At 44.7% G+C, this 12,199-nt stretch overlaps 1 pseudogene; it reads right to left on the bottom strand.

Moving 5' to 3' along the window:
- Positions 1-9,213: 9,213 nt before the first annotated feature.
- On the bottom strand, positions 9,214-9,305 carry LOC131813369 (U6 spliceosomal RNA; annotated as a pseudogene).
- Between the last annotated feature and the right edge of the window lie 2,894 nt (positions 9,306-12,199).

Raw genomic sequence — 12,199 nt, 5'->3', positions numbered from 1 at the left:
GACGCGCCTGAAGCCTTGCTGAGGAAGCAGCGGCGAAGTGCTGTTCGCTCCAAGCCAAAGCCTCTGCGAAAGCACAGCTTTTGCTGAGAAATGTTCTGCGGGCTGCTGCTGCTTGCCTGAGCCCAGTCTCGCGGTGGGAGAAACCCTCATACAGCGAAAGCCTCTCTGCCTGGGCATCTCCCCTGGGAAAGCACAGCATTCGTTGGGAAATCAGAGTTGGGTTTGGGGATGCTGCTGCTGCTTGCCTGAGCTAGTGTCCGCAGCTCGGTGGAAGATACCCGCATGGAGCGAAATACTCTTTGCTCTAGCATCCCCTCTGCCTGAGAGAGAAGCCAAGTGCTGGGAAGGCGCAGCACTCCGCTCCCGGAGAAGAGAAGGAGCTGTTGGGCATGGGGTCAGGAAACGCTCGGGAAGCAGGATAGCCTGCCATGGCACGAACAGCAGGGCGGTGGCAAGACAAGTGTCACCCGCTCCCTGTGCGGAGAGATGGAGGTCTGGGTGCTAAGGAGACATGAGGGTGCGACTAGGGAAGGGTCACGTGCTCCTCTGTGAGGAAGGAGTATGGGCAGAAGGCAGGCCTGTCCAGTGCCTCTGTTCCCAAGGGGAGAGCATCGCCTTCACCACCTGTCCATAGGGCAGACTTGGGCTAGCTACCAGGCGCCATACCAGGAACTCGCACAAACAGCTCCCTCGAGAAAAGGGCAGTCAGATGCCATCTTCCTCCAACATGTGACAGCGTTTACAGTGGCAGGAAATTTGCGCGGTAGGAGTGGGGACAATTCCCCAAATTCCCCATTCCAGTTAACGGGCGGTGTTCAGGGATCCTGTCTCCTTTCCTCTCCTGTGTGGTAAGCACTGGCCTTGTCCGCGAATCCGCCTGAGGTCCAGTGCAGGGTGTTCGCTCTGTCGCGGCAGGGAACAACAGCCATGGGAGAGCTGTTGCCTCTAGGGACTTCCTTTCCCGGGTCCAAGTTCACGCCGGGGGTTCACCTAGCTATGCCGAACTAAGTAGACACAGTCACAACTCTGCAGCAGCGTGCTTGGCCTAGCATGGCACTCTATGCCTATGACCTTCTCCTCGGGTAGGTAAGGCTTGGCCCTTACTCTGTTGCTCAGTCGGATTCTTGGACTAGGCCAGTGCTTTCCCAGGGGAGATGCCCAGGCAAAGAGGCTTTCGCTGTTTGCGGGTTTCTCCCACCGCGAATCTGGGCTCAGGCAAGCAGCAGAAGCCCGCAGAACATTTCTCAGCCAATGCTGTGCTTTCGCAGAGGCTTTGTCTTGGAGAGAACAGCACGTTGCTGCTGCATCCTCAGCAAGGCTTCATTCGCGACAGGGAAGAAGAGCTGCGGGAGAGCTAGTGCCTCTTGGGCCTTGCTTTCCTGGGGTCAATGTTCGCGTCCTGGGTTCACCCTGCCAGGCCGTACTAAGCAGACAGAGCCACAACACTGCCGTAGAGTGCTTAGCCTAGGATGGCACTCTATGCACACTACCATCTCCCAGTGTAGGCATTGCTTGGCCTTTTACACTCGCGCTCAGGCGGATTCGCGGACTAGGCCAGTGCTTTCCTCACAGGAAAGAAGAGGTGACAGGATCCCTTCACACGGCCCGTGCACAGATTAGGGAGATTTGGGGGACTGTGCCCACTCCTTTCCCTTAAACACCGTGCCTCCTCCAGGCTTCCACATCCTGGAGGAAGTCGGCATCTGACTCCCCGTTATTTCAGGGAGCTGTTTTTGCGAGTTCAGCGTAGGCACCTGGTGGCTAGAGCATGTCTGCACCAGGGACAGGTGGCCAAGGAGATGCTGTCTCCTTGGGCCCAGAGGTTCAGGAGAGGCATGCTTTCTGCCCAGACTCCTTCCTAAGAGTGGAGCATGCGCCCTGCCCTACTCATCCCCTCCTGTCTCGTTAGCAGCCAGGCTTCTGTCTCTCTGCACTGGGAGCGGGTGACACTTGTATTTCCACCGGCCACTGTGCATGCCAGGGCCGGCTCTCCTGCTTCGCAACCGTTTCCAGACGAGAAGGCCAACGGCTCCTGCTCTTCTCCACGGGCAATGTGCTGCACCTTCCACAGACATGCTCCTGAGGACCGCAATGAACAACGTGGTCCTTTCCTTAAGGCTCTTTCCACAGCGCAACCGCGCTTCTCTCTCAGGCGGAGAGGATGCCCAGGCATAGAGGATTTCGCTCCATGCAGGTTTATTACACCGTGCTGAGGAGACCAGCTCACGCAAACAGGAGCATCCCTCAGTCCGGACTCTGATTACCCAAAGAATGCTGTGCTTTCCCAGAGGGGATGCCAGGGCAAAGAGGCTATCGCTCTATGAGGGATTCTGCAGTCGTGCTGCAAATACTAGGCTAAAGCAAGCAGCAACAGCAGCCCTCAGATCCGACTCTGATTTCCCAGCGACTGCTATGCTTTCACAGAGGTTTTCACCTGGCACGAACGGCACTTCGCTGCTGCTTCCTCAGAAAGGCTTTGGGTGTTCACTCTGCGCGGCAGGGATGAAGAGCCGCGGTAGAGCTGGTGCCTCTTGGGACTTGTTTTCCCAGTCTCCGAGTTTACGCCCGGGATTCACCTTGCTATGCCGAACTATGCAGACACAGTCACAACCTTGCAGCTGCGTGCTTGGCCGAGCATGGCACTCTATGCCTATGACCATCTCCTAGGGTAGGTTAGGCTTTGCCTTTTGCTCCGGCTCTCAGGCAGACTTGGGGTCTAGGCCAGTGCCTTCACCACAGGAGAGAGGAGGCGACAGGATCCCTGCACACGGCCCGTGCACAGATTAGGGAGATTTGGGGGACTGTGCCCACTCCTACCCCTTAAGCCCCGTGCCTCCTCCAAGCTTCCACATCCTGGAGGAAGACGGCATCTGACTCCCCGTCATTTCAGGGAGCTGATTCTTCGAGTTCTATGTAGGCGTCTGGTGGCTAGCGCATGTCTGCCCCAGGGACAGGTGGCCAAGGAGATGCTGTCTCCTTGGGACCAGAGGCTCAGGACAGGCATGCTCTCTGCCCAGATTCCTTCCTAAGAGTGGAGCATGCGCCTCTGCCCTAGTCATCCACTCATGTCTCCTTAGCACCAGGCTTCCATCTCTCCGCACAGGGAGCGGGTGACACTTGTCTTGCCACTGCCCTGCTGTTCGTGCCACGGCAGGCTATCCTGCTTCCCGAGCGTTTCCCGAACCCAAGGCCAAGGGCTCCTTCTCTTCTCCGCCGGCGGCGTGCTGCGCCTTCCCCACACTTGGCTTCTCTCTCAGGCAGAGGGCATGCTAGGGCAAAGAGTATTTTGCTCCATGTTGGTATCTTCCACCGAGCTGCAGACACTAGCTCAGGGATTCAGCAGCAGCATCCCCAAACCAAACTCTGATTTCCCAAGGAACGCTGTGCTTTCCCAGGGGAGATGTCCAGGCAAAGAGGCTTTCGCTGTATGCGGCTTTCTCCCACCGCGAGACTGAGCTCAGGCAAGCAGCATCAGCCCGCAGAACATTTCTCAGCGAGTGCTGTGCTCTCGCAGAGGCTTTGGCTTGGAGCGAACAGCACTTCGCTGCAGCTTCCTCAGAAAGGCTTTGGGTGTTCTCTCTGCGTGGCAGGGAATAAGAGCCGCGGGAGTGCTGGTGCCTCTTGGGACTTGCTTTCCCAAGCGCTGAGTTTATGCCTGGGATTCACGTTGCTATGCCGAACTAAACAGACACAGTCACAATCCTGCAGCAGAGTGCTTGGCCTAGCACGGCACTCTATGCCTATGACCATCTCCTGGGGTAGGTTAGGCTTTGCCCTTTGCTCCAGCTATCAGGCAGCCTCGGGGTCTAGGCCAGTGCCTTCACCACAGGAGAGTGGAGGCTACAGGATATCTGCACTCGGCTCGTGCACAGATTAGGAAGCTTTGGGGGACTGAGCCCACTCCTGCCCCTTAAACCCGGTGCCTCCTCCAAGCTTCCACATCCTGGAGGAAGACGGCATCTGACTCCCCGTTATTTCAGGGAGCTGTTTCTGCGAGTTCAGCCTAGGCGCCTGGTGACTAGCGCATGTCTGCCCCAGGGACAGGTGGCCAAGGAGCTGCTGTCTCCTTGGACCCAGAGGTTCAGGAGAGGCATGATTTCTGCCCAGACTCCTTCCTAAGAGTGGAGCATGTGTCCTGCCCTACTCATCCCCTTCTGTCTCCTTAGGAGTCAGGATTCTGTCTCTCTGCACTGTAGCGGGTGACACTTGTATTCCCACTGGCCGCTGTGCCTGCCAGGGCCGGCTCCCCTGCTTCGCAACTGTTTCCAGACCAGAAGGACAACGGCTCCTGCTCTTCTCCCCAGGCAGCGTGCTGCACCTTCCACAGACATGCTCCTGGGAATGCAGTGAAAAACGAATTCCTTTCCTTAAGGTTCTTTCCACAGGCGCAACCGTGCTTCTCTCTCATGCAGAGGGGATGCCCAGGCATAGAGGATTTTGCTCCATGCGGATTTATTACACCGTGCTGAGAATACTAGGGTCAGGCAAGCAGCAACAGCAGCCCTCAGAAGCGACTCTGATTTCTCAGCGACATCTAAGCTTTCACAGTGGTTTTCAGCTTGGCACGATCCCAACTTCGCTGCTGCTTCCTCAGAAAGGCTTTGGGTGTTCGCTCTGTCGCATCAGGTAAGAAGAGTCGCGGGAGAGCTGGTGTCTCTTGGACCTTGCTTTCCTGGGCTCCATGTTGGCGCCCTGGGTTCACCCTGCCAGGCCGAACTAAGCAGACACAGTCAAAACCCTGCAGCAGCGTGCGTGGCCTAAGATGGCACTCTATGCACACTACCATCTCCCGGTGTACGCAACGCTTGGCCTTTGGCACTGGACCTCAGGCGGATTCGCACACAAGGCCAGTGCCTTCCCCACAGGAGAGGAGAGGAGACAGGATCCCTGAACACCGCCCGTTCACTGGAATTGGGAGCTTTGGGGGATTGTCCCCACTCCTACCCCGCAAACTCCCTGCCACCGTAAACGCTGTCACATGTTGGAGGAAGATGGCATCTGACTGCCCTTTTCTCGAGGGAGCTGTTTCTGCGAGTTCCGGGTATGGCGCCTGGTAGCTAGCCCAACTCTGCTCTATGGACAGGTGGTCAAGGAGAAGCTGTCCCCTTGGGACCAGAGGCACAGGACAGGCCTGCCTTCTGCCCACACTCCTTCCTCAGAGTGGAGCACGCGTCCCTGCCCTAGTCGTCCCCTCATGTCTCCTTAGCAGCCAGGCTTCCATCTCTCCGCACAGGGAGCGGGTGACACTTGTCTTGCCACCGGCCTGCTCTTCCTGACATGGCAGGCTACCCTGCTTCCCGTCCTTTTCCCGACCACAAGGCCAACGGCTCCTTCTCTTCTCTGGGGGCGGCGTGCTGCGCCTTCCCCAGACTTGCTCCTGGGGAGTGCAGTGACAGACGTGTGCAACCACGCTTCTCTCTCAGATCTCAAATACACAACATAACCCTACACCTAAAGGAGTTGGAGAAAGAACAACAAAGAAAGCATAAACCCAGCAGGCGAAGAGGAATAATAAAGATCAGAGCAGAAATCAATGAAATAGAAACAAACAAAAAAAAAACACAAAAAACCAAGAACAACAACAACAAAAAAACAATAGAACAAATCAACGAAACTAGGAAACTGGTTCTTTGAAAGAATTAATAAGATTGATAAACCCCTTTCCAGACTTATCAAAAAGAAAACAGAAAGAACCCAAATAAATAAAATCATGAATGAAAGAGGAGAGATCACAACCAACACCAAAGAAATACAAACAATTATAAGAAAATACTATGAGCAACTCTACGCCAATAAATTCAACAATCTGTAAGAAATGGATACATTCCTAGAGACATATAAACTACCACAACTGAACCAGGAAGAAGTTGAAAACCTGAGCAGACCCATAACCAGTAGGGAGATTGAAACAGTCATCAAAAATCTCCAAACAAACAAAAGCCCCGGGCCAGATGGCTTCCCAGGGGAATTCTACCAAACATTTAAAGAAGAATTAATTCCTATTCTCATGATACTGTTCCAAAAAAATAGAAATGGAAGGAAAACTCCCAAACTCTTTTTTTTTCTGAGGCCAGCATCACCTTGATCCCCAAACCAGACAAGGATCCCATCAAAAAAGAGAACTACAGACCAATATCCTTGATGAACACAGATGCGAAAATTCTCACCAAAATACTAGCCAATAAGATTCAACAGTACATTAAAAGGATTATTCACCACGACCAACTGCGATTTATTCCAGAGCTACAAGGTTGGTTCAACATCTGCAAATCAATCAATTTGATACAAAATATCAATAAAAAAAAAGAACAAGAACCCTATGACACTCTCCATAGATGCTGAAAAAGCATTTGCAAAGTGCAGTATACCTTCCTGATTAAAACTCTTCAAAGTGGGGGTGCCTGGGTGGCTCAGTGGGTTAAGCCTCTACCTTCGGCTCAGGTCATGATCCCAGGGTCCTGGGATCGAGTCCTGCATTGGGCTTTCTGCTCAGCAGGGAGCCTGCTTCTCCTCATCTCTCTCTCTGTCTCTCTGCCTATTTGTGATCTCTCTCTCTGTCAAATAAATAAATTAAATCTTAAAAAAAACTCTTCAAAGTGTAGCGATAGAGGGCACATATTATCAATATTATCAAAGCCATCTATGAAAAACCCACTGCAAATATCATTCTCAATGGAGAAAAACTGAATACTTTTCCGCTGAGGTCAGGAACACGGCAGGGATGTCCGTTATCACCACTGCTATTCAACATTGTACTCGAAGTCCTAGCCTCAGCAATCAGACAACAAAAAGAAATTAAAGCCATCCAAATTTTGCCAAATTGGCAGAAGAGAAGTCAAACTATCCCTGTTTGCAGATGATATGATACTGTATGTGGAAAACTTAAAGGACTCCACTCCAAATCTGCTATAACTTGTATAGAAATTCTGTAAAGTGTCAGGATATAAATCAATGAACAGAAATTGGTTGCATTTTTTTTATACCAACAAGACTGAAGAAATAGAAATTAAGGAGTGAATCCCATTTACAACTGCACGCAAAACCCTAAGATACCTAGGAATAAACCTAACAAAGAATCTATACTCAGAAAACTCTAAAGTACTCATGAAAGAAATTGAAGAAGACACAAAGAAATGGAAAAATGTTCCATGCTCCTGTATTGGAAGAACAAATATTGTGAAAATGTCTATGCTACCTAAAGCAATCTACACACTTAATGTAATCCCTATCAAAATCCCATCCATTGTTTTCAAAGAAATGGGACAAATAATCCTAAAATATATATGGAACCAGAAAATACCTCAAATAGCCAGAGGAATATTGAAAAAGAAAGCCAAAGTTGTTGGCATCACAATTCCAGACTTCAAGCACTATTACAAAGTTGTCATCATCAAGATAGTAGGGAACTGTCCCCAAAACAGACATAGATCAATGGAACAGAATAGAGAGCCCAGAAATACACCCTCAACTCTATGGTCAACTAATCTTCAACAAAGCAGGAAGGAATGTCCTATGGAAAAAAGACAGCCTCTTCAACAAATGGTGTTCGGGAAATTGAACAGCCACATGCAGAAAAATGAAATTGGACCATTTCCTTACACCACAAATGAAAATAGGCTGGAAATGGATGAAGTAGCATAATGTGAGAAAGGAATCCATCAAAATCCTTGAGGAGAGAACAGGTAGCAACCTCTTTGACCTCAGCAGCAGCAACTTCTTCCTAGGAACACCGCCAAAGGCAAGGGAAGCAAGGGCAAGAATGAACTACTGGGATTTCGTCAGATCAAAAAGCTTTTGCACAGCAAAGGAAACAGTAAACAAAGCCAAAAGATGACTGTCAGAAGTTATCTGGGAGAAGATCTTTGCAAATGACATACCAGATAAAGGGCCAGTATCTATCCAAAATCTATAAAGAGCTTATCAAACTCAACATCCTAAGAACAAATAATCGAATGAAAAAATGGGCAAGGACATGAACAGACATTTCTGCAAAGAAGACATCAAATGGCCAACAGACACATGAAAAAATGCTCCACATCACTCGGCATCAGGGAAATACAAATCAAAACCAGAATGAGATACCACCTCACACCTTTCAGAATGGCTAAAACGAACAAGTCACTCAATGACAGATGCTGGCGAGGATGTGTAGAAAGGGCAACCCTCCTACACTGTACGTGGGAATGCAAGCTGGTGCAACCACTCTGGAAAACAGCATGGAGGTGCCTCAAAAAGCTGAAAATAGAACTACCCTATGACCCAGTGATTGTAGTACTGGGTATATACCCTAAAGATACAAACGTGGCATTCTGAAGGGGCACATGCACCCAAATGTTTATAGCAGCAATGTCCACAATAGTTAAACTATGGAAAGAACCTAAATGTCCTTCAACAGATCAATCAATAAATAAGATGTGGTATATATGTACAATGGGATACTGTGCAGCCATCAAAAGAAATGAAATCCTGCTATTTGTGATGACATGGATGGAACTAGAGGGTATTATGCTTGGCGAAATAAATCAATCTGAGAAAGACAACTATCATATGTTCTCCCTGAAATGATGAAGTGGAGATGCAACATAGGCGGTTTCGGGCGTACGAAAAGAAAAATAAAAGAAGATGGGATTGGGAGGGAGACAAACCATAAAAGACTGAATCTCACAAAACAGAATGAGGGTTGCTGGGGGGAGGTGTGTTGGGAGAGGATGGTGGGGGTATGGACATTGGGGAGGGCAGGTGCTATGGTGAGTGATGGTGAGTGCGGTGAAATGTGTAAACCTGGTGATTCACAGACCTGTACCCCTAGGGATAAAAACACATTATATGTTTATAAAAAAATTTTTAAAATAATTTAAAAAATCCATTAAAGGAAAAACACATATTGCAAGCCCAGAGCTAATCTCATATTCAATCAAAAAAGTTTGAAAGTTTTCCCCTTAAAGATCAGAAAAAAGACAAGTGTGTCCACTTTCACTACTCTCATTTGACATAGTACTGGATGTCCTAGCCAGAGAAACAAGGAACACAAAGAAATAAGAGACTCCAAAAAAAAAAGGAAGAAGTAAAATTTTCTTTTTTTGGATAACATGAACTTACATGTAAAAAAATCCTAAAAACTTCACAAAAAATTTTGAATAAACAATTTAATAAAGCTGCCAAATACAAGATCAATATATAAAAGACGGGAATTTTGTTTTGTTTCATTTTTTTAAAATAGTTTTTCATGTCATCCTTGCTCAGTGATCACGCTAATCTTCTCTGCATCATTCCAATTTTAGTATATGTGCTGCCAAAGTAAGCACAAGACAGGAGCATTTTAACACTCTAATGATGAACTATCTGAAAAAATAAAGAGAACAATCTAATTCACAATAGCATCAAAAATAATAAAATACTTAGGAAAAGATTTAACTAAGAAGATGAAAGATCTGTACCCCATAAACTATGACATTGATAAAGAATTTGAAGGAGACATAAATGGAAAGATAGCTCATATTTATGAATGGTAAGAATTAACATTGTTAAAATGTCCATACTACCGAAAACCATCTGTAAATTCAATTCCTATCAAAAATCCAATGTTAGGGGCGCCTGGGTGGCTCAGTGGGTTAAGCCGCTGCCTTCGGCTCAGGTTATGATCCCAAGGTCCTGGGATCGAGCCCTGCATCAGGCTCTCAGCTCAGCACGAAGATGCTACCTCTTCTCTCTCTGCCTGCCTCTCTGCCTGCCTGTCATCTCTCTCTGTCAAATAAATAAATAAATAATCTTTTTAAAAAATCCAATATTTTTTTTACAGAAGTAAGTAAAGAATCCTAAAATTTATATGAGACCATAAAAGACAACAAATAATTAAAGGAGTTCTGAGAAAGAATGAAGAAGCGAAATTACACTTCTTGATTTGAAACTATACTACAAAGCCCTCATGCTCAAAACAATAAAGTATACTGGCATAAAAACAGACCAGTAAACAAGTAGAACAGAATTGAGAGTCCAGAAATAAATCCTTTCATACAGTCACCTAATATTTGACAGGGGCCAACATATATAATGGGTAAAGATAGTCTGTTCAATAAATGATATTTAAAACTGAATAGTCACATAAACCAGCATGAAACTGGAACCTTATATCACTCATAAATCTTAACTTGAAATAGATTAAAGACTTAAATGTGATGCATGAATCTAAATTTCCTAAAGGAAAACATAGGAAAAATTCTCCTTGACATTGGTCTTGCCAATAGTTTTTTGGATACCAGGCCAAAAACACAAGCAAAAGAAGCAAAAATAAATACATGGTATTACATTAAACTAAAGTTTCTGCATTGCCAAAAAAAAAAAAAAAACAAAAGGGAATAAAAACACAATCCACAGAATGGAAGAAAATACTTACAAATCTTATATCTGAAAAGAGGTTAATAACCAACAGATACAAATAGAAAAAAATATATAATTAAAAAGATAGCAAAAGAATGTCAATAGACTTTTTTTCAAAAAAGTTATATAAATGACCAACAAGAGTATTAAAAAGTGCTCAACGTAAAAACTCAGGGCAAAGTCATTATGTTGTTGTTGTTGTTGTTTACCTCTGAAAAACACAACAAGATATTACTACCTATTAGAATATATCCTACCAAAAAATTAAAACTAACAAATTTTGGTAAATATTGGGGAAAATGGGGAACTTATGCACTGTGATAGGGATATAAATTTGTATGGAAAACAGTATGGAGATTATTCATATTATTAAAAGTAAAATTACCATATGATTCAGTAATCCCACCTCTAGGTATATATCTAAAGGAAACGAAGTCACTATTCGAAGACATATCTGCACTCTTATGTTCATTATAAAATTATTAACTCTAAGCAAGAGATGGAAATAACTTCAGTATCCATTAATGGATGAAAGAATAAAATAAGTATGGTAAATATATACTATGGAATATTACTGAACCATGAAAAATTAAGAAATACTGCCATTTACAACAGCATGGATGGATCTTGAAGGTATTATACTAAGTGAAATATTTCAAAGATTTTATATATATTTTAATTTATGTATTATGATATCCCTTACATACAGAATCTGAAGAAAAAGCAAACTAATGGAAACTTAGAGTTGAGTTGAAAGAGGTGAACCTGGGGTGGATTAAGGTGGTCAAAGGGTACAAACTTGCAACTATAATATGAAAAAGTTCTGGGGAACTAATGTACAGCATGATGATCATAGTTAATAATATATACATACATTTTTATTGTGCTTCCCTTTATTAAACTTTGCATATATCACATTCTTACAAGTTGAAAGTTTATAGCAATCTTGTATAAAAGAGGTCTGCTGCCACCATTTTTCTAACGACATTTGTTCATTTTGTGTCTCTCTGTCACATGTTGGTAATTCTTGCAATATTTCAAGTTTTTTCATTATTATTGTATTTGTTATGGTGATCTGTGATCAGTAATTATGACCCACTGAAAACTCAGAACTAGTTTACTTAAGGTATATACCTTGTTTTTCCTTAAAGGCATAATGCTTTTGAACAGTACAGTATAGTGTTTATTTTTTATATGCACTGGGAAACATAATTTTTTATTTGCACTGGGAAACCAAAAAAAATAATAATTTGACTTAGTTTATTGAGATAATCACTTTATTGAGGCGGTCTGGAACAAAACCCACAAGACCTCTGAAGTTTATCTCTACTGTACTATATACATAAAGGTTGCTAAGAGAGTAGATCTTAAAATTCCTTACCATACATGCATAAAAAACAGTGGCAACTATATGAGATAGTAGATGTATTAACATTTTTATGTAGATTATATTGCAATACAGATGTATGCCAATTTATCAAATTGTACAAAATTTACACAATGTTAAAAGTTTGCAATATTATAAGAAATCATTTCTTATATTTACAAATTGTAATATGTCGATTATTTTTCAATAAAGCCGGAAAAAACTTTTTGTAGAATTAATCTATTTTTCAAAAAAGGAAGTAAGGAAGTAGAAACTGCAACTAACTCTGAAATAATAGAATATAAAATCCATTTTAGTTCTATACACTGGGACAAAAACTATTACTTAGTTTACAATGAAGGAGTACTTAGGAAGCATGAAGGATGTCTATAAATAAGGCTGAAAGAGCTCAGTTTTAAGGTTTAAATTTAAAATCTTCTTTTGAAATACTAAACT

This window comes from Mustela lutreola, chromosome 12 (genome assembly GCF_030435805.1).
Source record: "Mustela lutreola isolate mMusLut2 chromosome 12, mMusLut2.pri, whole genome shotgun sequence".
NCBI lineage: Eukaryota > Metazoa > Chordata > Mammalia > Carnivora > Mustelidae > Mustela > Mustela lutreola.
The sequence above is the reverse complement of the archived record's forward strand: the minus strand, read 5'-3'. Positions and strand labels throughout refer to the sequence as shown.